Source organism: Protopterus annectens, chromosome 14.part0, assembly GCF_019279795.1.
Source record: "Protopterus annectens isolate FY-2018-M chromosome 14.part0, PAN1.0, whole genome shotgun sequence".
Classification (NCBI taxonomy): Eukaryota; Metazoa; Chordata; order Ceratodontiformes; family Protopteridae; genus Protopterus; species Protopterus annectens.
Genome location: NC_056748.1, coordinates 78,735,334 through 78,762,953, shown reverse-complemented (window position 1 = coordinate 78,762,953; position 27,620 = coordinate 78,735,334).

Sequence of the window (27,620 nt, the reverse complement as noted above, 5' to 3'; positions counted from 1 at the left end):
TAAGTACAATGACACAAGTAAATAAAACAAGACGGACAGCAAAGAAGTACATGTTTACCACAGAACAAATATGCAAATGAATAAATGAAATTAAAAAAATATGCAAAGTAAAGTGAACCAAAAACGTTATCAAATTAAAAAAACAGCATCCAGCAGCAAAACAATTTAAAAAAATTCCTTTCTAAACTTTGCATCAGTAAGAAAAAGGGCAAACTACGTAATATGTAGGGGAAAGGACAGCAACTTAATTATGAAAGCATGTTAGAAAACACATTTATAGAGTCACACTGTGAAGCACTTAAAATCTGACGGGGAGGGGGGGGAGGATTGTGACATAAAATTCTGTTCTACACTCCTAAAAATCAGGAGCAAAGAAACCAACCAAGCAATAAACCACTCCAAATCTTAGGTGCTAAAACACTGAAATACAAAGGATTAAAGCTCCCCAGAACAAAATAAAATGCATAAAACCACATCACAGGGCACAAGGGATGCCCCATCTGGAATACAGTGCTTAGTTATGAAAAGACAGACATGACAGATAATATTCATAGGTGGAAATGAACAACAGAAAAAGGCAGCAAGTATTCAAATGTGTAGTATATTTCCTAATATGGAGATGAACAACTACCTTACAAGAAATAATTGTTTGCAGGGAACCACTGATTTGTATGACTAGATGGCAGACGATGAAGCTAGGTGTGTGAAAGGTATTTCTTTGTTTGGTATACTAAAGGATTTCTCATTCTGGTGCTTCTGTGTAAGCAACACACACACACACACACACACACACACACACACACACACACACACACACACACGAGCGGCAGGTATGGATTAACCAAATCACTGTGTGTGTGCGTGTGTGTGTGTGTGTGTGTGTGTGTGTGTGTGTGTGTGTGTGTGTGTGTGTGTGTGTGTGTGTTGCTTACACAGAAGCAGCAGAATGAGAAATCCTTTAGTATACCAAACAAAGAAATACCTTTCTTTTAAATGGACTGAAAACCCTCCCAGCAGACTTCAGAGAATTTTTCCTCAGGTAGGTAGCAAATGTTGGAGGTGTGATGAGAAAGAGAGATGTAACTGGGAGCATGATTTTTAGGAATGTAAAAAGTTAGCAGATTTAAAAATTCTGTGCAAATACTTTGTCAGAAATGTTGGGAGAGCTAATGGTTGTAACTACAGAAGATTCTTTTGAACTGGGGCACAGGCTCTGAATTAACTAGACATAATAAGGCCTTACTAAGTTTAATGCTATTGGGTGTTGAAAAAGCAATTATTGGAAAAATAGAAATCAAAATCTAAACTGACTGTAACCAAAGTACTAAATATTTATTTAACATCTGCTGACCAGGAAAGTCCAACTAGGACAAAGCCTATTTTCAGCGGAGGCCTGGGGAGAAACACCCCAGGCACATGTCTTTGGAGTGGGAAGAAAGCAGAGAACCCAGAGGAAACCCACGCAAGTGCAGGGAGAACATGCAGACTCTGCACAGAAAGCACCCCAGCTCAGAATCGAACTGGGGAACCTCTTGCTATGAGGCAACAATGTTAACTGCTGCACCACTGCGCCACCCATTGTAAATGAAATAAAGGAACTGGAGGTAGGATCTTTGGTAAAGACAAGGAACAAATTACATAAAAATAAGTGGAATTTGTGGGAACAATAAATACAGAATAATGTTCAGGAGGAGTGAGCATTAAGGGAAGCCAGGAACTGAACAAATTATGTAATACTGAATTGAATGATAATTGTTAAAAAGAAAACATATGTATACTATAAAAAAAATTATGAAAATGTCACTATGGCTTGTTTTCTATTAATATTATGTGCACTAATGCCATCGAGTAAATTGTGATTTAATAAAGATGTTAAAAAACTCCCAAATTTCTTGAATGGTGACTGTCTCCATTCACACACATTCTTGCACATGTGTAATAAACCAGGACGTGACTGCTCCTCCAAAATAACCAGATCAGGTGTAGCAGAGACTTTGACATCCAACAGTTGTTAGAGGTGAGGGGGTAAGTATGAGCAATGCTATGAATATGAATTCCATTAAAACTGGTAGCTGATGATAGGAATAGCCTGCTGGAGAAAGTGGTATCAGTATAAATAATAACGGCATTTAAGAATCTGCTGAGATACATGAGAGAAGCCTGAAGCCAGGGTAAACCAAAATATGCTTCTAAGAGAAGTAAGGAGAAGGTACGCACTCACACAGGGAAACAAGGTCGCACTTTCATCTAACAAGTATGGCTTGTACACTTGAAGAATGTAATCTTCATTATTAGGACTGAAAGATAAGACTACTAACACACAGCTTCCACTAAGCCTTGCAGTAATGTAAGGAAAAAAAGTTGTAAGAATATTTTTGTTCAGGGAGAGAAGACCATGAGATCTGATGTTAAGCAAAAAGGAAGGGTAGATGTATGAGTCATTTGAAAAGTTAGTTAGATCCTAGCATCCTAAAAAGAGAAAATTGTTCACAGGCCAGCACTAATTCTGCCTCTTTAGTCTAAACTACAACATTAACATTTCCCAGACTTCTTCTTGGCCCATTACATCCACTGTTAGTCAGTTTTTAAAGTTTTGTTCTTTAAACTATAAAAACGATGAGCTCAGCAATCTATGTACGTCTCTGCATATTAAAGATTGTGTCACTTATTAATCCTGAGAGGTTGAGAGGGACGCATAAAAAATGAAGACAAGAAATGAAGGCTGTGGAAGATTTGTGGGCAAGCCTTCTTCTTTGAGGTCTACAGCTGTCGAGAAAGCACTGCACTTTTTCTGAACTGAAAGCACTTATCCTTATTACCTCCCTCTGGCATAATGCCATTTTAATTTTTTTTGCTCTTGCTTCATAATAAATGTGTGGGGGCTGCGCACCATTTGCATTGTTAGAGAAGCTTTTTCATTTTGACTTATACAGCAGAGCATGAGTAGTGTGCCAAAATGAAAAAAATCAGATTTAATGGAGAGCAAGAATAATGCATTAAATATTAATCGTATTTTATATATATATATATATATATATATATATATATATATATATATATATATATACACACACACACACACACACACACACACACACACACACACACACACACACACACACCCACACACACACACACACATACTTATTGATTTGAAAAAAAGGGGTTCATTCCATTTTGCATTTTTCTCCACAAACAATATTGACTGAATGCATGGGTCAGTTTTTTTCTAGTACAGTGCATATATTAAAGAATGCACAAAAATGTAACTAAAATAATTTATTTATAATTCATTCATCTTATAAACTATGACCTCTCTCAGAAAAAAAAAATCTCAAGAAAATCTGAACAGATTCACCGACATGAAATGGCAGCAATTGATGAAAGGGGAACAGAAAACGGAAGTGTTTTTATTTCAAAACAGTTATATTTATGTAGAAAAACTGGTGGAGGTATTTAAGGCACAACAAAACATATACCTCCTGAGTAAGGTCAACAGCTATGAGGTAATTCAGCTGTGGTGCTGGCACCAGTGGAGTAATTTTGCAACATTATGGGTTCCAATAGGGTCGTCTTTCACACCTTATTGGTCATCCTGAGATAAAGTCCCATGTTCCACCTAACCTTCTTAACCGGCATATTTGTCCTATACTTCTACTAGCCCCATTCCATTGGTGTTCCATGCCACACAACAATTGACCCAGCTGACGTACCACACATATTGTTTAAACAGTGAAATACTCTTGTATTCTCATTGGTCCTGCTGTTATTCCCACAAGCACATGTATTGCTGGAATACCACACCATATCACCTAATGGGGCAGAGATCTCTGTTTTACTGGGCACATTGGGATATGTTTTCATATCTGGCTTGTTCCATACCTGCTGAAGTATACTGTTATAACCTCCACTGGTGCCATACTGTCCTATCCAGAAGAACAGTGCACACACCAAATGGCCCTGCTGAGGCACAGTATCGTACCCTCTTTGACTACAGTGAGAAATACTCTTTCATCGTTAATGGGCCAGGCAGTGTACACTCCTGCAATTCTACTGACACTGCTCTGATGACATTCAATGTACACAAGTGCCCTACCTGGTATACTCACACATACCCTTAATAGGTCCAATGGGATATACTATAAATACACCAGTGACCCTGCTGAGATACACTCCCACAATACCACTTAGCCAGAAGCCTACGGGAAGATGAGGACTGTCAATCAAGGGCAGCAGAAACAGTTACAAGGGGTCTACTATGCATGTGACAAGATGACACAAACCTTGATCTGCACTTAGGTACTGGGAAGAAAGTTATATAGTTAACCAACAGTACAGGTTAGCAGTTCCAAAAGTGGAAATTAAAAGGATGTTTTACGGGGACTCTTAGTAAAAATGCCACGATCAAGGGATTTAAGCATGTAATGACTAGCAGGGGTGTTTATGTGTAAGCCCATATGTATTATACAGTGATGGGTCATTGTTATTCAAAAACAAGCATGCTGATTAAATACATACATACATATACATACATACATATACATATTTCAAGCACGGCATTAATGCCCTTCTAGCCTGCTAATATACTAAAAATAGAAGTTATGTTCTTACCATAACGTTCCATGTTAGTTGTCTTCTTCTCGCCTTCTTCTTGCTGGATGGGTTCGGAGCCGACCTCGGCTCCGACTCGGCCACTCTAAAAGCTCGAGAGTTGGTTCCACCGGCTCGAGGCTCCCCTTATATCCCACAATGCTAGGCGAGAGTTACCTCAGATCTCGTTTGTAAGCTAACCCAGCTTATATCAATAACAGTATAACTGTAAATAGAATCCACCTCTAACAGCAGGAAGAAAAGGGTGACCTACATCCTGAAATAAGAAATATGCACACTAGCATATGACTAAGAAAGAGGTGGTAGAAAGAGAGGTCACGATCACAACTCCTCTAGGTCTGTCCAGGCCAGGGGGAAGGAGGGTGGGACGCAAGAAGAAGGCGAGAAGAAGACAACTAACATGGAACGTTATGGTAAGAACATAACTTCTATATGTTAAGTTGTCTATCTCGCCTTCATTCTTGCTGGATGGGACCGCGCCCCTAGCACCTTGTCCTGGGTGGCCTAACGGAACAGACTCCTGAGAACAGTGGAACCAAAATTAGCTCTATGCCTAGAAGCTAAATCCAACTTATAATGGGAAATAAAAGTGTGAGGAGTAGCCCAAGTAGCCGCTGCACAAATGGTGTCAATAGGCAGTCTGTCTTGGAAGGCTAAAGAAGTAGCCAAAGCTCTGGTGGAATGGGCTTTAGGTTTATTAGGCAGTTTTTGGTGTCTAATCTCATAAACAAGGGTAATCAGAGACGTTAGCCATCTGGATAATGATACCTTTGAAACTGGAAGTGCTTTCCGCATAGGAGACAAACAGCTGATCAGATTTTCTGAATTGTTTCGTCCTGTCCAAGTAGTACCTTAATTGACGATGAACATCCAGGCAGTGTAATTTTTGTTCAGACCTATTTGAATACTCTGGGAAAAAGACAGGGAGGTCAATGCTTTGGTTTAGATTTGATGCTGAAACCACCTTAGGCAAAAAGGACGGGTTAGTTCTTAAGGAAACTCTGTCCTTATGGAACAAAAGATAAGGAGAACGACAACTGAGTGCTTGAAGTTCTGAAATTCTTCTAGCTGATGTGATAGCCACCAGAAAGAGAGTTTTCCATGATAATAATTTCAAGGAACATGAAGCTGCAGGTTCGAAAGGGGAAAGAATCAAAGAAGCAAGAACTAAATTTAGGTCCCAAGGAGAAGGAGGATTTCTTATAGGAGGTCTGAGAAGAAAAACTCCTTTCAAAAAGGCTTTGCAAAGTTTGTGGGACATTAGGGCAGATTCAGAAATGCCCACATGAAAATTAGAAATAGCTGCCAATTGAACCTTAAGAGTAGATGGAGATGAACCTGCATGGAAGAGTTCAGCTAGAAAATCAAGGACTAGTTGGATGGAAGCGTGAAAGGATCTATGTCCTTTCCTTGAGCCCAATTTGAGAAGCGATTCCACATTCTCAAATAAATCTTCAGAGTGGTAGACTTATGGGAAGCTATCAATATATCTCTAACCGAAAGTGAGATAATTGAGGAAGCCTGGCTACGGTTGGAACTGGAGGAACCAAGCAGTGAGGTTCAGAGAGGGGAGGGAGCGATGAAACTGACCCGACTGGTGGATCAAAAGATCTGGAACTAGGTCCAGATGCCACGGTCGCTCCAAGAGAAAACGATGTAGAAAGGGGAACCACACTTGTCGAGGCCAGTAAGGAGCAATGAGGATCAATGAGGCCTTCTGAGCGATAGCTTTCTGTATTACTTGGGAGATCAGAGGGAAAGGAGGAAATGCATACAGAAGTCCCCGGGGCCAAACTTGGACTAGAGCATCTCTGCTGGGTTGGCCTGGTAAAGGGAATAGAGTGAAGTATTCTCTGCACTTGCTGTTTTGGGGAGTAGCAAAAAGATCGCAGCAAGGCTGACCCCACTTGAGAAATATCTCTCTCACTACAGAGTCTTTCAGAGACCACTCGTGAGGCATGAGTATAGCTCTGCTCAACTTGTCCGCAATGTGATTGGACTTCCCGGGTATGTGCGTTGCTATCAGAAAACGCTGAGAAGAAATCGCCCATTGCCACAGTCTGAGTGCTTCTCGACACAGAGAGTATGATCTGGTTCCGTCTTGTTTGTTGATGTACCACACTACAGACATATTGTCTGACTGGATTGCAATCGTAGACAAGGGAAGAGAGTCTTGAAGGCCTTGCAACGCTAAAAGCACTGCTCCCATCTCCAGAACATTTATGTGCAAGTGGCATTCGCTTGGTTGCCATGTGCCCTGGACTGTCCTGCCCTGATAATGCCCCCACCCGATCAGGGAGGCATCCGCTGTCAGAGTAGCAACCGGAGGAGGTGGAACAAATGGTCTTCCCGACAGGAGCTGGGGAAGACATCCACCATATGAGATGCTTTTGCACGCTTGCGTGATCATAATGGTGTGAGACATTGGAAGTTCCTGGTATGACCATTGAGAAAAAGCATTCACTGAAGGATCCGCATGTGGTATCTGGCCAATGGGAGGAGAGGTATGGCGCTGCCATGATTCCCAACACCTTTAGAACTAACCTGGCTTTGGCTCTGTTGTTGTTGAGAAGAAGTGACACCAATTTGTGAATGTCTGATATCCTTTGGTTCGTTAGCGTTGCAGACATGTTTATAGTATCTAAATTTGCGCCTATGTAGGTAATAGTACGACAAGGCGACAAAACAGACTTTTCGCAATTTATTGAAATACCCAGTTTTTGACAAACGCGAAAAGTATAATCTCTGGCCATCAGAAGGAGATGCTTGGTGGGAGCTGTGAGAAGCCAGTTGTCCAAATATGGAAACACCTGGAATCCTTGTCGTCTCAGGTGAGAAGCTACCACTGCCATGCATTTGGTAAACACCGGGGCAGTGGTGAGACCAAAGGGCAGGGCCCTGAATTGAAAATGACTGGTTCCCAGCCTGAAGCGGAGAAATCTTCTGGAGCGCCTGTTCATTTTATGTGATAGTACGCATCCTGAAGGTCTATAGAGCACATCCAGTTTCCTTTTCCCAATAGGGGAAGAATGGATTGCAGCGTGACCATCCGAAATCTTGTTTTCTTGACTGATCTGTTCAAGATACTGAGATCCAAAATTGGTCTCCAGTCCCCTGTTTTCTTTGGAACTAAAAAGAACCTTGAGTAGATTCCGGATCCTTGTTGGTCTGCTGACACTGGCTGAATTGCTCTTTTGCAAGCAGTTTTGAAATTTCCAAAGCTGCTATATCCCTTTGAGCGGTGGAACATCTGGAAGGGATTTTTTGACTGATTTGGAAAACGAAGAAAGGGGATAGAATAGCCTTCGAAATGATGGACTGTACCCATTTGTCTTGAGTCAGGATAGCCAGGCTTCTGGGTACAGTGACAATCTTCCCCGACTGCCTCCGAAGATGGGCAGTCGGGCAACACCTCAGGGATGCTGAAAGGGCTTGTCAGGAAAGGCTTCCCGATTGCCCTGGTTCTGCGGACCCCTGCCCCTAGGGCGACGCCTACCATTGTTATTCCCACCTCTGCCTCTGGTAGGAAAACGACTCTGTGCCAGGCTAAGTCCCTTGAGATTGTTTACGGAACCACATCTTTCCACCCTTCTGGCCTTTGGGGTAAGGCCTAGAAGGAGTCGAAAACGGACTCCGACGGCAGAAAGGGTCTTGCCATCAGTCTCGCACCTAGTCAGGGTTTCTTTCACTTGAGGACCAAAAAGAGATGATCCATCAAAAGGGGAGTTCGTGAAAGACGTCTTGAAAGGTTCCGCAAAGTTGCATAGCCACATCCAGGCGTGCCTACGTAAGGCTACCCCTGTTCCTGCGGCTCTGCTCGCTCCATCGGCCGCATAAGAGAGGAGGTGCATGGAGGAGTTGGAAATGGAATTAAGGATAGCCAGCTGCGTGTTCATTTTCTCTTGGAAACCCGCAGCTGTAGGGTCCTTCAACATTTCACTCGCTTCCTTGATCAAGTCCCTTTGAAGACGAGTGAAATGGCACAGGTAATTCAGCTTAACGATGGTAAATGTCGCTGAGGAGAACATCCGCTTCGCATCTATCCATGGACCTAGATTCCTTGTTAGGTGGATGGACAGGCACTGAAGGATCAGCCAGTTCCTTCTTTGTGGCGGCAGCTACCACCATAGCATCCACAGAAACTCCTTTTGATAAAAATTGCTTGTCTGATGGAGCTGTGATGAATTTGGAGGGTCTCCTGGGAGTGGGGTCCACTGAATCAGGAGCCGCCCATGCCTTCTTAGCAAACACCTGCATGAGGGGGTCAAGGGGGACACCCAGGAGGTGGAAGGACGAGAGCCAAACGCCTCAAGATACACAGATTCGCCTCCGAAGGGTTGAGGGCTGGCCAATTTCCCTCTGTTTAAGGATCTCCAGAATGTCTGCAAATGAGACATCTTCAGAAGGGGAACGGGGAACCCTCAGAATCATCCAGATCTGTGTCCGACGTGATAGACTCAGGTGAGTCAATGTGCTTCCTCTTGCACTTCCTCTTCCGAGGGGCTCTTCTGCCAAATCAGGAGAGGCCTCGAAGAGGATGAAATCCCCAAAGGGGCTCCTGAGGAGCTGGCTCTCTGCGGTCCGGGATGAGGGAGTGAGTCGACTTACCCTGAGGCAGCATAGAGGGAGGGGCTGACGGAGCCGACTGTGGAGTAGAGCCAGGCTCTAACACACTCCGCATGACCTCGAATGCACCCCTGTCAGGCAGAGCCAGAGGTCCCCGCCCGAGGAGCTAAGGACCCTCGGCACCGACAGTGATGGCTCGAGGCCGATGTCGGAGCCGAACTCACCAGCGCCAAGCACCGAGAGGGAGAGGGGGTCGGACAAGGGTCCGATGCCACTCACCCCTCGAGCCGACGAGGGAGGTCCGCGCCGAGATTCCTCCATGGAAGAAAACGGAGCCGACGACGGAGCCGAAGACAATTGTCTCGCCCGGCGACCACAGTCTCGGTTCCGACACGACCCGGCTCAACTCAAAAGAGTCGAAGGAGGAAAGAGTTGATGGACGGGGCAGGCACCGACTGATGAGTCGGGCTCTGAAGCATCTGGGCTAGTGCCTCGGACTTAAGTAGTCGACTCACCACCCTCTGAAGGTCATGATCGGAAAGCCTCGATGACCTAGAGGAATGAGACCTTTGGCCCGCTCAGACAGCAGGGGAGATCCTGGAGCCGAATGAACGGAGCCAAGAGAAGGTGACCTAGACCTCTTTCTGGTTGTCGGCTCAAGATCTTGTCGGAGCCGACACGGTACTCGATAACCTCGCCCGCCGAGCCGAGGAAGCCACAGAAACTGTGGACTGAGTCTTATCGGCTCCAGCCGGAGCCGATAAAGGCAAAGGTTGAACAACCTGAGGTCTCGGCTCAGAAGCCGGAGCCGAAGACCTCGATGCCTTAGAGGGCTTCCCTGTTGAAACTGACAGGGAATCCTCTGGTTTTAACAAGCCTCTCAGAATCAACTTGTTTTTTTTTCTCCTGCAGGACCCTGGGGCTGAAGCCATGGCACACAGCACAGGAGTCCTGCAGGTGCAAAGGCCCCAGACATAGACACAAGAAGTGTGAGCGTCTGTCAGAGACATTTTCTGACAGCACGCATCACACTTCTTGAATCCAGAGACCTTTGCTTCCTTTGACATTTTCCTAACTGACAGGTGTACACTAACACACACCCAAACACACAGTTATACCCTGTCAGAAAAAATTATTAATACTAAAATTAATAACAATTTTAGTAAAATACTAATAATTAAGCACAAAAAAGTTAAAGTAACTACACAAACACACCCTAGGGAAGGAAGGCCAAAGGCCAAGGGAAGAACCAACGGTTCTTTTAATAAGAAAACGGGAAAAATAGGGTCGGGGATAAAGATCTATATCCTACACTAATTTAGGAAGAATTAAAGTTAAAAGGGGAAAAAAAGAGTAACGTTTTGTATAAAAAGCTAACACTCACCAGGAACCGGTAGAAGCAACCAACCTCGAAGCTGTAGCGGCAAACGAGATCTGAGGTAACTCTCGCCTAGCATTGTGGGATATAAGGGGAGCCTCGAGCCGGTGGAACCAACTCTCGAGCTTTTAGAGTGGCCGAGTCGGAGCCGAGGTCGGCTCCGAACCCATCCAGCAAGAATGAAGGCGAGATAGACAACTTAACATCAGTTGTTCCCACAATAAGCGTCCAAGCTGTTCTCAAAGATATGTAAACTAGTGCTTGCTTTAATGTAATTTGGTCATCTATTCCATGCATCAGTTGCTCTTTCAGAGAACCAATTGGTACACTTCTCATTCCTATAGAATCTTCTACATGGGCTGCCTGATGACTCTCTACTACTTTTTGATAACCTCAAACATTACGAGAGTTAGTTGTGTCTAAATACCCTATATACCTGAATAAGGTCTCCTCTTAAGAATCTGTATGAGACACTGTACAATACAAGTTCAGATATTTTGGTCTTTCATAACAACTTACATTTTCACATCCATAGATAGCCTTGGTATATTTCCAATGTACTATTTCCAATTTACATGTGCTTATTTTCTTATACGGTTTCCATATTATTATTCTATATTCAAATCTGGGTCTAATATAGTAACTAAGAAACAATGACTTCAGCATTTCTTATTTCCTAGACTTTATAAATCTTTTTGTGCAACCTATAGTTCTATAATAAGAAGTTATGTACTTACCATAACGTTCCATGTTAGTTGTCTTCTTCTCGCCTTCTTTCTTGCTGGATGGGTTCGGAGCCGATCCTCGCCCGACTGCCAATACTAAAGCTCGAGAGCTTATTCCACCGGCTCGAGGCTCCCCTATATCCCACAATGCTAGGCGGTAACTACTCAGATCTCGTTTGATAGCTAAAACCAAGCAGTTCTGGTCTCCATAGAATGGAGAAGAGAGAAAAAGAACCCACCTCTATATATAAAACTGTAGGCAAACTACCACAAACATAAAAAGGGAGAATAGAGGTGGTAGAACATGTGGGAAGGAAAAAATCCCAATAGAAGATCCCAAATATTCCTATCGGTCTGTCCAGGCTAGGGGGAAGGAGGGTGGGACGCAAGAAAGAAGGCGAGAAGAAGACAACTAACATGGAACATTATGGTAGGTGCATAACTTCTTAATGTTAAGTTGTCAATCTCGCCTTCATTCTTGCTGGATGGGACTGTGTCCCTAGCACCTTATCCCGGGTGGCCTATCGGAACAGACTCTTGAGAACAGTGGAACCAAAGTTGGCATGGTTTCTGGAGACCATGTCCAATTTGTAATGTAAAATAAAGGTATGAGGAGAAGCCCAAGTGGCTGCTGCACAAATGGAATCTATTGGTAGCCTGTCCTGAAAAGCTACAGATGTAGCTAATGCCCTAGTTGAATGAGCTCTAGGTCTTGAAGGCAGTTTTTGATGTCTGATTTCATAGATGAAGGTAATTATAGAGGTAAGCCATCTTGAAAGGGACACTTTAGTAACTGGAAGGCCCAATTTCCCTTCCACATAAGACAGGAAAAGCTGATCAGATTTCCTGAACTGTTTAGTCCTGTCTAAATAATATCTAAGTTGGCGGTGAACATCTATAAAATGTAACTTTTGTTCCGACCTGTTGGAATAATCAGGGAAGAAGACAGGGAGATCAATCATCTGGTTAAGGTTTGCCTCAGAGGAAACCTTAGGCAAGAAGGACGGATTAGTCCAGAGGGACACCCTGTCTTTATGGAAAACTAAGTAAGGAGGATGACTGCAAAGAGCATGAAGTTCAGATACCCTTATAGCTGATGTTATGGCTACTAGGAAAAAGTGTTTTCCATGAGAGCAACTTAAGAGGGCATGAAGCTGCTGGTTCGAAGGGGGGGAGAATCAAGAATGCTAGGACCAAATTCAAGTCCCATTGAGGTGGGGGATCTTTGATTGGGGGCTTGAGCAGAAAAACACCTCTTAAAAAGGCTTTGCAGAGTTTATGGGACATGATACTGGAGTCCGAGACACCTACATGAAAGTTAGATATAGCAGCTAGTTGTACTCTAATGGTAGATGAGGAAGAGCCTAAATGAAAGAGCTCTGCCAGAAAGTCTAGGATGGACTGGGTAGGTGCAGTGAAGGGGTCCATATTTTTTGATGCTGCCCAGAAGGAAAAACGTTTCCACTTACTATTGTAAATCCTCCTGGTAGAAGACTTGTGAGAGGCTATCAGGATGTTACGGACTGAATGAAAGATTAAGGGAAGCCTGGCTAGGGTAGGAATCGGAGAAACCACGCTGTGAGGTTGAGAGATTGAAGGGAGTGGTGCAGCTGGCCCGACTGGTGGGTCAAAAGATCTGGCACCGGGTCCAGATGCCAAGGCTGCTCCAACAGGTAATGATGGAGGAACGGAAACCATATCTGTCGAGGCCAGTAAGGGGCAATGAGGGTCATGGTGACTCTCAAGGCAATAGCTTTCTGAATTAATTGAGAGATCAGTGGAAAGGGGGAGAAAGCATACAGAAGTCCCCGGGGCCAATCGTGGACTAGAGCATCTCTGGTGGGATGGCCTGGTAACGGGAAGAGAGTGAAAAAGTTGTGACACTTGCTGTTTTGGGGAGTAGCAAAAAGATTGCAGCAAGGCTGGCCCCATCTTTGAAAGATTTCTTCTAGCACTGATTTTTTTAGAGACCACTCGTGAGGCATGAGAATGGCCCTGCTCAACTTGTCCGCAATCACGTTGGACTTCCTGGGAATGTGCGTTGCTATCAGAAAATGCTGAGAAGAAATCGCCCACTGCCAAAGTCTGAGTGCCTCTCAACATAAGGGGTAGGACTTGGTTCCACCCTGTTTGTTGATGTACCACACTACGGACATGTTGTCCGTCTGAATTGCAATAGTCCCTGTGGGAAGAGAGTCCTGCAGGGCTTGCAACGCTAAAAGCACTGCTCTCATCTCTAAGACATTTATGTGCAAGTGGCACTCGAAAGGTTGCCACGTGCCCTGGACTGTCCTGCCCTGATAATGCCCCCCCACCCGATCAGGGAGGTGTCCGTTGTCACTGTGGAGATTGGGGGAGGAAGAATGAAGGGTCTGCCCTGGAGAACTTGAGGTGATGTGATCCACCAAGACAGGTGATTCTTGCATGATTGAGTTAGTAGGATGATGTGAGACATCGGGAGCTGTTGGAAGGACCATTGAGTAAACAGCATCCACTGGAGGATCCGCATTTGAAAACGAGCTAAGGGGAGACGTGTAATAGTAGCTGCCATGAGTCCTAATACCTTCAAGACTACCCTGGCTTTGACCTTGTTGCATTGAAGTAGAAGGTAAACTTGTTTGCAGATATCTAATACTCTTTGCTCTGTAAGTCTGGCGGAAAGATGGACTGTGTCTAAGGTGGCGCCTATAAAGGTAATAGATTGACAAGGTGACAAGGCAAATTTTTCGAAATTTATTGAAATGCCTAGAGCTTGGCAAGTTTGGATGGTGAAGTCTCTGGATAGAAGCAGTTGATGTCTGGTGGTTGTGGTAAGGAGCCAGTCGTCCAGATATGGAAACACCTGGAATCCTTGACGTCTCAAGTGAGCCGCAACCACTGCCATGCATTTGGTAAACACTCGGGGGGCTGTAGTGAAACCAAAGGGCAGGGCTCTGAACTGGTAGTGACTGGCTCCCAGCCTGAAACGGAGAAACCTCCTAGAGCATCTGTGCATTTTGATATGGTAGTACGCATCCTGAAGGTCTATTGAGCACATCCAATTGTCCTGACCCAAGAAGGGTAGAATGGACTGTAGCGTGACCATCCGGAATTTTGTTTTTTTGATATAATTGTTTAACTTGCTGAGATCTAGTATTGGTCTCCAGTCCCCTGTTTTTGTTGGTACCAAAAAGAATTTGGAGTAGATTCCGGATCCTTGCTGGTCTGCTGGGACTGGTTGGATAGCTCTTTTTGACAGCAGCTTTGATATTTCTAATGCTGCTTGTTCCCTTAGACTGGGTGGAACGTCTGGAAGGGATCCTTTGGGTTGGGATGGGATGTGAATAAAGGGAATTTTGTAACCCTCAGATATGACTGACTGTACCCATTTGTCTTGAGTGAGGGAAAGCCAGGCTTTTGGGTACAGTGATAATCTTCCCCCGACTGCCTCCGAAGGTGGACAGCCGGGCAGCTCCTCAGGGATGCTGAAAGGGTTTATCAGAGAAAGTTTCTCTGCTACCCTGGTTTTGCGGACCACCTCTGCCCCTAGGGCGGCGTCTATTGTTATTCCCCCCTCTGCCTCCAGAGGGGAATCGACCTTGTGCGTCAGATGAGACTCTCTGTGGTTTGCAGAACCACATTTTTCCTCCCCTGTGACCTTTTGGATAAGGTCTAGAAGGGGTAGAAAAATGGACTCCCACGGCAGAGACAGTCTTACCTTCCTGCTCGCACCTAGTCAATGTATCCTTCACCTGAGGTCCAAACAACGTTGAGCCATAAAAGGGGGAATTGGTGAAGGACGCCTTGAAAGGGTCCGCAAAATTGCAAAGCTGCATCCAGGCATGACGTCGTAAAGCTACACCTGTGTCTGTGGCCCTACTCGCCCCATCAGCCGCATATGAGATAAGCCGCATGGAGGAGTTGACAATCGAATTCAGGGTTGCCAACTGGGAGTTCATTTTGTCTTGGAACCCCTCAGCTGTTGGATCCTGCATGGTCTCACCCATATCCTTGAGCAAATCCCTCTGGAGACGGATGAAGTGACACAAGTAGTTCAGCGACCGCATTGAAAAGGTCGCTGATGAAAACATCCACTTACCATACCTATCCATGGTCCTAGACTCCTTATTAGGAGGATGGACAGGTACCGAAGGCTTGGCTAACTCCTTCTTAGTGGCTGCGGCCACCACCATGGCATCAACAGAGACACCTTTAGATATAAACTCTTTCTCTTTAGGGGCAGTAATAAATTTTGACGGCCTCCTTGGGGTAGGTTCCACTGAATCAGGGGCCATCCAAGCCTTCCTTGCCACCACTTCCATAAGGGGGTCAAATGGAGCGGACACCCAGGAGGTGGAAGGGCGAGAGCCAAATGCCTCAAGGTAAACCGACTCGTCCCCTGAAGGGTTAAGGGCGGGCCAGTCCCCCCTCTGTTTCAGGATTTCAAGGATGTCAACAAAAGAGACATCCTCAGAGGGGGACCGAGGGGAACCTTCAGATTCTTCCAAGTCGGTGTCAGAGGTGATAGACTCAGGGGAGTCAATGTGCTTCCTCTTGCACTGTCTCTTCCGAGGGGGTTCTCCTACCGGATCAGGAGAGGCCTCGGAAGAGGAGGATATTCCCAATGGGGAAACCTGAGGAGCTGTCTCTCTATGGTCTGTTACAAGGGGGTGGGTAGAAACCACTGCAGGCACTGAAGAGGGAGGAGCTGACGGAGCCGACTGTGGGGTAGACACTGGGTCTAGCATGCTCCGCATGACCTCGAAGGTGCCCCTATCAGCCAAGGCCGGAGGTCCCCGCTCCAAGGAGACAAGGACCCCCCCGGCACCGACAGGGACGGCCCCGAGGCTGATGTCGGAGCCGAACTCACCAGCGCCAACGCCCCAAGAGGGAGAATGGGGTCGGACAAGGGTCCGATGCCACTCGCCCCCTCGGAGCCGACGAGGGAAGCTCAGCACCGAGATCCCTCCAAGGAGGAAATCGGAGCAGACGACAGAGACGAAAGGGAAGGTATTGCCTCTGAAGCACCGACAGCCATGGCTCCGATGAGCCCTGGCTCCGAACTCAAAGGAGTCAGAGGAGGAATAGAATCAGGGATGGGAATAGCCGGTGACTGTTGAGTAGGGCTATGCAGCATTTGGGCCAGTGCCTTGGACTTGAGAAGTCTACTCACCACCCTTTGTAATTCATGGTCGGACAGCCTGGAGGACCGAGAGGAATGAGACCTATGGCTCTGCTCCGACAGAAGAGGGGATCCCGGAGCCGAGTGGATGGAGCCGATGGAAGGGGACCTAGACCTCTTCTTTGAAGGTGGCTCCAATAAGCCTATTGGAGCCAACTGAGTCTTGACAACCTCGGCTCCGGCCGGAGCCGAGGTAATGGTATGAGACTTCGAAACATTGACTCCAGCCGGAGCCGATGTCGAAGCAGCTTTAATGCTCCCAGGAGACGGCTCTGAAGCTGGAGCCAACGGCCTGGAAGTCTTAGAAGGCTTCCCCGACGCAGACTGGGTCAAGGAGCCTTCAGGCTTTAACAAGCCTTGAAGTATGAGCTTGTTTTTGCGTTCCTGCAGGACTCTAGGGCTGAATGCATGGCAAACAGCACATGAGTCCTGCAGGTGCAAAGGTCCCAGGCAACAGACACAAGAAGTGTGACCGTCTGTCAGAGACATTTTCTGACAGCACGAATCACACTTCTTGAAACCTGAGACCTTGGAGTCTTTAGACATCCTGAAAGGCTGTATGAAACACAAACACAACACACAGACACACCCTTTAACCAAATAAAAATCCAGTCACACTGAAAGGACAGGGAAAACAAGGGAGTGGGCCAAAGGCCTAAAAGTTAAAAAGGGGATAAAACGGGAATTCAAACACAAGGGGGACCAGATTTAAACTAAAGGGATACTCTGTATAAAAACTAAACTAAATAGAAAAGATAGGGGTAGAATTTGAAGTTTTTTTAACAAGAAATCTCACTAACCTGCCAGAGCCAGTAAAAGAAAGCACCTCGTCAGCTAAGCGGCAAACGAGATCTGAGTAGTTACCGCCTAGCATTGTGGGATATAGGGGAGCCTCGAGCCGGTGGAATAAGCTCTCGAGCTTTAGTATTGGCCGAGTCAGAGCCAAGGGTCGGCTCCGAACCCATCCAGCAAGAATGAAGGCGAGATTGACAACTTAACATCTATCATTAACCAATTGGTCACTATGATTAGAAAAACTCATAGCTGGATCTACCCATATACCCAGGTCCTTAAATGAGTCTACAGATTCAATCACTGTGTGCTGTATTAAATATTCACCTTTCAATTTATGTCTCCCAAATCTCACATGCTTATTTTTTTGATGTCTTTATCAGCATATTATATTGGACATCCCAACCAGTGTGCCCATTGTAAATCAAGCATATACCAACAGAAAAAAAGTATGGCTTCACCCTCATGATCAAGCTACACCAACTGTGGGTAAATCCTCATATACCCACACCCACTCATCATTTATTGCTTAAATATATCACACACATGTGGTTTGAAGTTTTTAGTTGGAATGCATACAATGTCGACAGCTGTTTTCATCATCACAGCTTATCACATACATTAGTGGTCTTGTGCAGTAGTAGAGGTGAGAATGTCTGTGCATGTGTTTGTGAGTTATGGTTAGAGTACAGGCTAGGAACGGGGATATACTTAGTGTTCTGTATGTTTGGTGGTGTTTTTGTTATGTGCCTGCATGTTTTGTTTAGTGCTGCTATTACGGAAAGGGATTTTAGTGATATAATGCATAGAACTGGAATTAGGGGCAGGGTTAGGGTTAGCACATATGAGGAAATTGGAGCAAGAAGCAAAGCAGCCATTTGTCTTTGCCTTATATGGCCCAAACATCCACATAAAGCACTCAAGGTGTGGTCTGGCCAAGGCCCTGTAGCATCGAAATATTGCTTCTTTGCTTCTGAAAACTATCCCCTTCAGAATATGCCCAAACATTCTATTTGCGCTTAAGCTGCCCTCTCACTCTGCTGTCAGTGGTTCAATCCAGGTATGACCAACACTTCCAAGGTATATTATCTTGCTCTTTTGCCATCAGATTTATTATTCCAGATGATATTCCACACAAGGACTGTTGTGGCCTAAGTGCTGCACTTTGCATTTGTTTGTACTGAACCTCAACTGCCATCTTTCTGCACCTCTTGTTTAGTCTTTCCAAATTATTTGATAGAGCCTCTGCCACACTCCACTGCTGAACCTCTCTTTGTATCATCAGAAAAAAAGGTTGATCCTGTTCAGACTTCCCTCAGATATGTCTCAGACAAACACATCAAAGAGAAATGAACACAAGACTGATTCCAGTGACACTCCACTAGCCAATTCTCTAATTCCTGGTACTGACCCTCACATCAAAGCCCTCTGTCCCTACCACTGTACCATATGGCCATCCAGTTCCTACTCCCAACTCTTCCAGTTTTTCCTATCAGCCTCCTGTGTGGGACTAAGTCAAAATTTGTTTTGAAGGTTAGCAACAGTAAAGTAGAGGGATAAAGCCCTAATTATGGCCAGGATTACTAGATTTGACTAGTGGGTCATATGCTTGATAGTGCTGGCAAGGAAGATACGTAGGCCCATCCTGGGGGGAGGGGGTCAGGGCCAGCACACACACTGCCACTATCCTCAGAGGAGGGGTGGTGGCACAGAGTGGTGAGCATGAGCTGGGCATTAGGTTCACCAAGCTGTTGGTGAGTAATAGCCTTCATTCAGAGTGTGCAGAATCACAAATTTATGAGAAGAGAGCACTGTAGGCCACCACAGTAACACAGTTTACATGTCCCTCCATGCAGGGGGTGGGGTTAGGCTATCTAAGTGCTTCCACTACCTGTTACCTGGTGCGAGCACAAAACAGTCTCATGGCTGCCTGAATGACAGCACCCCCAACAGCTCTTCATTTGGCTTTGTATAGAACTCCTGACATTCACGAATGAAAAGGCTCTGTCTCATAGAAGGGAGGATTTATGGTTGGCAAGTATAGGAAAAAAAAACTTTAGGCAGACTATACCTGGTGGTACTCACCTGCCAAGTTTGTGTGTAACCCAGTTATAAAATGGAATGAGGCTTGACTAAAAGGTCCTTCTGGCTATGATCCCATGTTAATCATTAAAAATGTTACCAGACTCCCTCCTCCAGGATCTTCTCTGTGACTTTCCCCACTACTGTTACTAAAGTAGTAGGCTTGAGGTTTTGCTCACATATCATACAAGAATACCACACTTATAGCCATCCAGTATTCTGGATCCTCTACAGTGGGTAATGATTTTTTTGAAGATTTCCATCCAGTGGGGGGCTGTCAACAGACTGGCAACATTTCTAAGCAATGTGCGAAAGAGCCCACATGATCCTTATGCTGTCTCTTCCTTAAGGACAAGTCCCTCTGAATGTCCTTCTTCTCTATGCTGGCAGCCACCTGCTATTCTCACCATTGTGCTCTGCCTCCCTCCTAGCACAGCACCATCCCTCTGCTTTACTTTTTGAAGACTTAAGAAAACAATTCATTCAGCACCCAATTTTTTCATGCATTCTATGATTTTCCTTCCATCTTTGTTCAGTCTGACCAGTTTTGCCTCCCCCTTCCTTCTTTCTGTTATGTACCTAAATGTCATCCCTTCTTGACCCCTCTGCTAACTCCCTCTCAGGTTAGCCTTTGATGCCCTTGCAATCCTTTGGCCTTTTGCCAGCCTCTGTGTACCATATGTCATCCACCTCCTCATCCCCTCCTTTCTATCTTTTGTAGGCCCTATCTTTTACCATAGACAATAATGAGAAGTTATGTACCTACCATAACGTTCCATGTTAGTTGTCTTCTCTCGCCTTCTTTCTTGCTGGATGGGTTCGGAGCCGAACCTTGGCTCTGACTCAGCCACTTACTAAAGCTCGAGAGCTAATTTTACCAGCTTGAGGCAACCCTATATCCCATGATGCTAGGCGATAACTACCCAGATCTCATTTGGTAGCTGAAAACAACCTAGGTAATATAGTCCTCCAACTGGAGAGGAGGAGGAAAAGGATAACCCTGAAAGGATCACTATCTAAGCTGTAGTTACCCTAGGACAAGCTATTTGGCTGAAAGTGCAAGATCAGGACCCGTCAAAGAAGGGGAAATCTTCTCGGTCTGTCCAGGCTAGGGGGGTGGTGGGTGGAACGCAAGAAAGAAGGCGAGAGAAGGCAACTAACATGGAACGTTATGGTAGGTACATAACTTCTCAATGTTAAGTTGTTAATCTCACCTTCATTCTTGCTGGATGGGACCGCGTCCCTAGCACCTTCATCCTGGGTGGCTCATTGGAACAGACTCTTGAGAATGGTGGAACCAAAATTTGCCCTGTTTCTGGAGGCCATGTCCAGTTTGTAATGTGATACAAAGGTATGAGGAGAAGCCCATGTGGCTGCCGCACAAATAGTGTCTATTGGTAGTCTGGCTTGAAAAGCTGTTGATGTGGCTAGTGCCCCGGTTGAATGGGCTCTTGGCCTAGAAGGCAATTCTTTACCTCTGAGTTGGTAAATATACGTGATCAAAGAAGAGAGCCACCTAGACAGGGTTACCTTGGATACTGGAAGGCCTTTCCTATTTTCTGCATAAGATAAAAAGAGTTGATCAGATTTCCTGATTTGTTTAGTTCTATCCAAATAATATCGGAGCTGACGATGAACATCCAGACAATGCAGTTTTTGCTCCGCCCTGTTCGTATAATTAGGGAAGAAAACTGGGAGGTCAATTGATTGATTTAAATTTGCTGGGAAGCCACCTTGGGTATGAAAGTGGGGTTCATTCTTAGAGAAACTCTGTCTTTGTGGAAGACTAAGTAAGGAGGATGAATGCAGAGGGCATGAATACTCTCCTAGCAGATGTAACAGCGACCAGGAAGAGTGTTTTCCAGGAAAGTAATTTCAATGAACAGGAAGCCACAGGTTCAAAGGGAGGTAGAATCAAGGATGTTAAAACTAGGCTTAGATCCCACTGTGGTGGAGGATCTTTGACCGGAGGTTTGAGTAAAACGACACCTCTAAGGAATGCTTTGCAAAGCTTATGGGGCATGATGCTGCAGTCCGACAGACCTATGTGAAAATTTTAAATGGCTACCAACTGAACTTTTACTGTGGAGGATGAAGATCCTGAATGAAAAATTTCAGCTAGGAAATCCAAGACCGAGTGAATTGGAGCAGTGAATGGATCTATATCTCTAGCCTTTGCCCAGAAGGAAAAACGTTGCCATTTACTAGTGTAGATCCTTCTGGTGGAAGATTTAAGGGAAGCTACTATAATATCCCGGACGGGATTTGAAATCATAGGAAGCCTGGCTAGGGACAGAAGTGGAGCAACCAAGCAGTGAGGTTGAGAGAATGGAGGGATTGGTGCAGCTGCCCCGACTGATGGGCCAAAAGATCTGGCACTGGATCCAGATGCCAAGGCTGCTCCAAGAGATAACGATGCAGGAACGAAAACCATATCTGTCGAGGCCAATAAGGGGCAATGAGAATCATCTTGGCTCTCAAGGCGGTTGCTTTCTGAATTACCTGTGATATTAACGGAAGGGGTGGAAAGGCGTAAAGAAGTCCCCGAGACCAATCGTGGACTAGAGCGTCTCTGGGGGGATGGCCTGGAGGAAGAGAGTGAAGAAGTCGGGACATTTGCTGTTTTGAGGTGTAGCAAAAAGATCGCAGCAAGGAAGGCCCCACTTCTGAAAAATCTCTTCTGTCACAGATTGTTTGAGAGACCACTCGTGTGGCATGAGGATAGCTCTGCTAAACCTGTCCGCTATGATGTTGGACTTCCCGGGGATATGCGTTGCTATCAGAAACCACTGAGAAGAGATCGCCCATTGCCAAAGTCTGAGTGCTTCTCAACACAGGGGATAGGACATGGTTCCGCCCTGCTTGTTGATATACCACACTATGGACATATTGTCCGTTTGGATTGCAATAGTCTCCAGGGGAAGAGAGTCTTGGAGGGCTTGCAACGTCAAAAGCACTGCTCTCATCTCCAGGACATTTATGTGCAGGTGTCATTCGAAAGGTTGCCATGTGCCATGGACTGTCCTGCCCTGAAAATGCCCCCCCCACCCGATCAGGGAGGCGTCCAATGTGACCGTGGCGACAGGGGAGGGAGGAATAAAGGGTCTGCTTTGATGGACTTGAGGGGAGCACATCCACCAAGACAGATGATTTTTGCAAATTGGAGTTATCATGATCTTGTAGTGCATAGGGAGTTGATGGAAAGACCATTGGGCGAAAAGCATCCACTGTAGAAGACGCATGTAAAAATGGGCAAGAGGAAGAAGTATGATGGCGGCCACCATGAGCCCCAATACTTTCAGGACATACCTGGCCTGAATTCTGTCGCTCTGAAGCAGAACATGGACATGATTTTGGATATCTAAGACCCTTTGATCTGTTAGCTTTGCTGAAAGCTGCATGGTGTCCAAGTTGGCACCTATAAAGGTAATAGATTGACAAGGCGACAAGGCAGACTTTTCGAAATTTATAGAGATTCCTAGCCCTCTGCAAATGTGGATGGTGTAATCTCTGGCCTGAAGAAGTTGATGCCTGGTGGTGGCGGTGAGGAGCCAGTCATCTAGATATGGAAACACCTGGAATCCTTGACGTCTCAGGTGAGCCGTAACCACTGCCATACATTTGGTGAACACTCTGGGGGCTGTAGTGAGACCAAAGGGCAGGGCTCTGAATTGGTAGTGACTGGCCCCCAGCCGGAAGCAGAGAAACCTTCTGGAGCGCCTGTGAATTTTGATGTGATAGTACGCATCCTGAAGGTCCACAGAGCACATCCAATTGTCCTTGCCCAGAAAGGGTAGAATGGACTGTTGCGTGACCATCCGGAATCTTGTCTTTTTTACAAACTTGTTTAGTTTGCTGAGATCTAATATTGGTCTCCAGTCTCCTGTTTTTTTTGGTACCAAAAAGAACTTTGAGTAGACTCCGGATCCTATTTGGTCTGCTGGGACTGGCTGGATGGCTCTTTTTGCTAGTAGTTTTGAAATTTCTAGCACTGCTTGTTCCCTTAGACTGGGTGGAACGTCTGGAAGGGTTCCCTTTTGTTGAGTTGGGGTTTGGATAAAGGGAATTTTGTAACCCTCGGATATAACCGACTGTACCCATTTGTCTAAAGTGAGGGAGAGCCAGGTTTTTGGGTACAGCGATAATCTTCCCCCAACTGCCTCCGAAGGTGGACAGTCAGGCAACATCTCATGGATGTTGGAAGGGTTTGTCAGAGAGAGACTCTCTGTTACCCTGATTCTGCGGACCCCTCTGCCTCTTGGGCGGCGTCTGTTGTTGTTACCCCCTCTGCCTCTGGGGGTAAACTGACCTCTTGCATCAGGCGTGACTCCTTGTGATTTGCGGAACCACATTTTTCCACCCTTTTGACCCTTAGGATATGGTCTGGAAGGAGTGGAGAAATGGACTCCTATGGCAGAAAGAGTCTTGCCATCTTGCTCGCATCTGGTCAAGGTGTCTTTCATTTGAGGCCCGAACAATGTCGAACCATCAAAGGGGGAGTTAGTGAAGGATGCCTTGAAGGGGTCTGCAAAATTACAAGCCGCATCCAGGTGTGATGCCTTAAGGCCACACCTGTGCCTGCGGCCCTACTCGCTCCATCGGCTGCATAGGAAATGAACCGCATGGAGGAGTTAACAATGGAGTTTAGGGTTCCTAGCTGTGAGTTGATTTTATCTTGGGGCTCAGCAGCTGATGGATCCTGTAAAACTTCACCCAACTCTTTGAGAACATCTCTCTGAAGGTGGTTGAAGTGACACAAGTAATTCAGTGGCCGCATGGCAAAGGTCGCTGAAGAAAACATCCGCTTGCCATACCTATCCATAGTCCTAGAATCCTTGTTAGGAGGATGGATAGGCACTGAAGGATTGGCTAGTTCCTTCTTGGTGGCTGCAGCCACCACCATGGCATTAACCAGGACACCTTTTGATAAAAATTGTCTATCAGCTGGAGCCGTAAAAAAATTGGAAGGCCTCCGTGGGGTGGGTTCCACCGAATATGGAGCCGTCCACGCCTTCCATGCCACCACATCCATAAGGGGGTTGAAAGGCGGAGACACCCAGGAGGTGGAGGGTCGAGAACCAAATGCCTCCAGGTAAACCGACTCATCCTCGAAAGGATTAAGGGAAGACCAGTTCCCCCTCTGTTTCAGGATTTCAAGGATGTCTGAAAAAGAGACATCCTCAGAGGGGGACCTTGGGGATCCTTCCGACTCATCCAAGTAGGTATCGGATGTGATGGACTCAGGGGAGGTTCACCTGACGGATCAGGAGCAGCCTTGGAAGAGGAAGATATTCCCAGTAGGGAAACCTGAGGCGTTGGATCTCTGGGCCCGGGAGCAAGAGAGTGGGAAGAGACATCAGCAGGCACCGTAGTGGGAGGAGCTGATGGAGCTGACCGTTGACCATGCACTGGGGCTAGTACGCTCCTCATCACTTCGAAGGCTCCCCTGTCAGACAGGCCATAGGGCTCCCACTCAGAAGAACTAGGAACCCCAAGCCGCACCGACAGGGACAGCTCCGAAGCTGATGTCGGGGCCGAGCTCACCAATGCCGACACTCCAAGAGGGAGAACAGGGTCGGACAAGGGTCCAATGCCACTCACCCCCTTGGAGCCGACGAGAGAGACCAGGTGCCCGGATCCCTCCAAATAAGGCATCAAGGAGGAGATCAGAGCAGAGGACGACAGAGCCAAAGGGGGAGGTATCGGCTCCAACGCCACAACAGTCATGGCTCCAAGGAGCTCCAGCTCCGAACTCTGGGGGAGAGTCGAAGGAAGAATAGTAGGTGGAGTTGAAATAGCCGCTGTCTGATGAGACAGGCTATGAAGCATTTGGGCCAGTGCCTGAGACTTTAACAGTCTACTGACCACTCTCTCAAGGTCATGGTCGGAAAGCCTGGATGACCGAGAAGAACGGCTCCGATGGCTACGCTCCGAGAGCAAGGGTGACCCCAGAGTCGGATGGATCGACTCCAAAGATGGGGACCTGGACCTTTTCCTGGAGACGGATGGAGCCAAGGGAGCCGAAGATACGTCGGCTCCAGCCAGAGCCGACCGTGAGGGTTGATGTCCAGAGGTATCTGCGCCGAGCGGAGCTGATGCTGGAAGCTGCGACTCAGATGTATCGGCTCGCCACAGTTAGTGAGCCACCAGCCAAAGGCTTGGAACTCGGAGCCGACGGCTTGGCTGGCTTCGAAGGCTTCCCCGACACAGACTTAGTCGGGGAGCCCTCGGGCTTTAATAAGCCCCTTAAGATTAATTTGTTCCTGCGCTCCTGCAGGACTCTTGGGCTGAATGCATGGCACACGGAACAAGAGTCCTGCAGGTGCAGGGGTCCCAGGCAGTAAACACAAGAAGTGTGACCGTCTGTCAGAGACATCTTCTGACAGCACGAGTCACACTTCTTGAAGCCTGAGACCTTTGTGTCCTTCGACATAGCTGTCGGAGTGAAAGGGCACAATGTAAAGAAAAAAACTCACACACACACAACACGCGCCCAATCCACACAAAAACTAAGGAAAAGGAGGGATACAGTGTACAAACATGCCACAGACACAACACAGAATCCCTATCAGGAAAGGGAGCAGGCCTAAAGCCTAACCTAGGGGGGAGGAAGAATAATTTGGGATAAGGGAAAAAATTAGCGCTAACGGGGAAAAGTTTGAAAATAGAAGTTATGTTCTTACCATAACGTTCCATGTTAGTTGTCTTCTTCTCGCCTTCTTCTTGCTGGATGGGTTCGGAGCCGACCTCGCCCGACTGCCACTCTAAAGCTCGAGAGTTGGTTCCACCGGCTCGAGGCTCCCCTTATATCCCACAATGCTAGGCGAGAGTTACCTCAGATCTCGTTTGTAAGCTAACCCCAGCTTATAACAGAAAACAGTATAACTTGTGAAAACATAGAATCCACCTCTAACAACAGGAAGAAGAAGGGTGGCCTATATTCTGAATAGGAAATATGCATAATAGCATATAGCTAAGAAAGAGGTGGTAGAAAGAGAGGTCACGATCACAACTCCTCTAGGTCTGTCCAGGCCGGGGGGAAGGAGGGTGGGACGCAAGAAGAAGGCGAGAAGAAGACAACTAACATGGAACGTTATGGTAAGAACATAACTTCTATATGTTAAGTTGTCTATCTCGCCTTCATTCTTGCTGGATGGGACCGCGTCCCTAGCACCTTGTCCCGGGTGGCCTAACGGAACAGACTCCTGAGAACAGTGGAACCAAAATTAGCTCTATGCCTAGAAGCTAAGTCCAGCTTATAATGGGAAATAAAAGTGTGAGGAGTAGCCCAAGTAGCCGCTGCACAAATGGTGTCAATAGGCAGTCTGTCTTGGAAGGCTAGAGAAGTAGCCAAAGCTCTGGTGGAATGGGCTTTAGGCTTATTAGGCAGTTTTTTGTGTCTAATCTCATAAACAAGGGTAATCAGAGATGTTAGCCATTTGGATAAAGTTACCTTTGAAACTGGAAGTCCCTTTCTGCTTTCCGCATAGGAGACAAACAGCTGATCAGATTTTCTGAATTGTTTTGTCCTGTCCAAGTAGTACCTTAACTGACGATGAACATCCAGACAGTGTAATTTTTGTTCAGACCTATTTGAATACTCCGGGAAAAAGACAGGAAGGTCAATGCATTGGTTCAGATTTGATGTTGAAACCACCTTAGGCAAAAAGGACGGGTTAGTTCGTAAGGAAACTCTGTCCTTATGGAACACAAGGTAAGGAGAACGACAACTGAGTGCTTGAAGTTCTGAAATTCTTCTAGCTGATGTGATAGCCACCAGAAAGAGAGTTTTCCATGATAATAACTTTAAGGAACATGAAGCTGCAGGTTCGAAAGGGGAAAGAATCAAGGAAGCAAGAACTAAATTTAGGTCCCAAGGAGAAGGAGGATTTCTTACAGGAGGTCTGAGAAGAAAAACTCCTTTCAAAAAGGCTTTGCAGAGTTTGTGGGACATTAGGGCGGATTCAGAAATACCCACATGGAAATTAGAAATAGCTGCCAATTGAACCTTAAGAGTAGATGGAGATGAACCTGCATGGAAGAGTTCAGCAAGAAAATCGAGGACTAGTTGGATGGAAGCGGAGAAAGGATCTATGTCCTTTCCTTGTGCCCAATAAGAAAATCGTTTCCACTTACTCAAATAAATCTTTCTAGTGGAAGATTTATGGGAAGCTATCAATATATCTCTAACAGAGTGAGATAATTGAGGAAGCCTGGCTACGGTTGGAAGTGGAGGAACCAAGCAGTGAGGTTCAGAGAGGGGAGGGAGCGATGAAACTGACCCGACTGATGGATCAAAAGATCT